Here is a 2,463-nt window from a genome sequence, read left to right as displayed (position 1 = left end):
AAAGACTAAAACAACTAAATAAGGAGTTAACAAAGGTAAATAAAGGGTATAAACATATTAAGAACGTCACACTTTGTGCTCCTATCAGGTGATGTGGTCCCACTTCCACACTGGAATAGGCAACGGCTCAAGCAATCCAAAAGGCTTCTGCCTTTCAGTTTTTATTTGCTGACAAATCAGACATCTACTCACATAAGCTGCAATTTCCCTCTTCATGTTTGGCCACCAATAATAATCCTTCAAAATCCGATACATTTTTGTGCTACCCGGATGAGCAACATAAGCGGAACTATGAGCTTCCTCCATAATCTCACTCTTCAACTCTTCATTTCTTTTTGGAACACATAGCCGATTCTTAAACAATAAAGTCTTATCTCTTCTAACTGAAAAATGATTGGCTGCGGCTCCATTCAATGATCTTTCTATCAATCGAACTATGGAAGGATCATTATACTGTGCTTCCCGCACTCTATCAACTAAAACTGGCCTCACATGAAAACTGGCTACCAAAGCACCAACATCATCTACTGATAAATCCACTCCTGAAGCTCGCAACTCACAAAGAAGCGGAACACGAACCATCTTTATATGAGATAAAGATATTGAGGGATTTCGACTAAGAGCATCCGCTACCACATTAGCTTTTCCAGGGTGATACTCAATAGTGCAATCATAATCATTGATTAACTCCATCCACCTTCTCTGTCTCATATTTAGCTCTGTTTGATTGAACACATACCGAAGACTCTTGTGATCGGTAAAAATCTGATACTTGGCTCCATAAAGATAGTGTCTCCACAACTTGAGAGCAAAAACTACCGCTGCAAACTCTAGATCATGAGTAGGATAATTCCCCTCATGCGGCTTCAATTGCCTAGAAGCGTAGGCAATAACTCGGTCATGCTACATCAAAACTCCACCTAGACCACGTCTAGAAACATCACAATAGACCACATACTCTCCACTATCATCTGGAAGTGCCAAGACAGGAGCATTTGTCAAGCAATTCTTCAATTTTTGAAAACTTTGCTCACATTGATCTGACCATTCAAACTTAACCCCCTTCCTGGTCAATCTTGTAAGAGGAGCAGCAATCTTTGAAAAATCTTTCACAAAGCGCCGATAATAACCTGCTAATCCCAATAAACTACGAATCTCCGTCACAGTGGTGGGTCTTCTCCAATTCGACACTGCTTCCACCTTTTGGGGATCCACACTAACTCCTTCTACCAAAACCACATGACCTAAAAACCCCACTTTATCTAGCCAAAACTCACACTTGCTAAACTTAGCAAATAACTGCGAATTTTCCAAAGTCCGCAATATTATTCTTAGATGCTTGGCATGCTCCTTCTCACTTCTTGAGTAAACCAATATGTCATCTATGAATACGATCACGAAACGATCAAGATATGGACTAAAACACCCTATTCATGAGATCCATGAACGCCGCGGGTGCATTAGTAAGTCCAAATGGCATCACCACAAACTGATAATGACCATATCGTGACCGAAAAGCAGTCTTGGCTATGTCCCCCTCTCGGATCCGCAACTGATGATAACCCAATCTCAAATCAATCTTAGAGAAAACATAAGCACCCCTCAACTGATCAAATAAATCATCGATCCGAGGCAACAGATATTTATTCTTCACTGTGACCTGATTCAACTTCCTATAGTCAATGCATAGTCTCATGGTGCCATCTTTCTTCTTAACAAACAACACCGAAGCACCACATGGAGACATGCTAGGCCGAATAAAACCCTTGTCTACCAACTCCTGCAATTGAGTCTTCAACTCTTTCAATTCCGCTGGAGCCATTCTGTAAGGTGCTTGAGAAATAGGCATAGTTCCGGGAAGTAATTCTATAGAGAAGTCTATCTCCCATGCAGGAGGCAAACCAGGCAACTCCTCAGGAAAAACATCCGGAAACTCCCTTACAACAGGAATATCTTCTAATCCCACAACTCCCATACTTGAATCCACCACATGAGCTAAATATGCCTGACAGCCTTTACTCAACAATTTCCTTGCAGCAACAGCGGAAATTATGCAACTAGAAATAACATCTCTTTCCCCTTGGAAAGCAACCTCAAAACCATCTGGACTTCGAAGCACCACTACTTTCTGATAACAATCTACCACAGCTCTATATGCTTCCAAAAAGTCCATTCCCAAGATCACATCAAACTCCACTATATCTAAAGGAATTAAATCAGCCTCGAAATTAACTCCTTCCACTAAAACTTCACAACCACTAAACACCTAATTTATTCTCATCACCTCACCGGAGGGTAGAGACACATGCCACTCGCCTGGAAGAGACGATGATGGCACATTGCATGGAGGGCAAATCTACTAGACATGAATGAATGCGTGGCTCTGGGATCAATTAAAGTAAATGCAGGCTGACCAAAAATTAATAACGTACCAATGATGACATCTGGAGAAGTACGACCCTC

The 2,463-nt window shown here is 41.3% G+C and overlaps 1 pseudogene; it reads right to left on the bottom strand.

The window, feature by feature from the left end:
• Positions 1–1,975, bottom strand: part of LOC101307818 — a pseudogene marked incomplete at its 5' end in the record, with an annotated part of 25,529 nt that extends 23,554 nt beyond the window's left edge.
• Between the last annotated feature and the right edge of the window lie 488 nt (positions 1,976–2,463).

Source organism: Fragaria vesca, linkage group LG6 (assembly GCF_000184155.1).
Source record: "Fragaria vesca subsp. vesca linkage group LG6, FraVesHawaii_1.0, whole genome shotgun sequence".
Taxonomy (NCBI): domain Eukaryota; kingdom Viridiplantae; phylum Streptophyta; class Magnoliopsida; order Rosales; family Rosaceae; genus Fragaria; species Fragaria vesca.
This window is presented reverse-complemented; position numbering and strand designations above follow the sequence as displayed.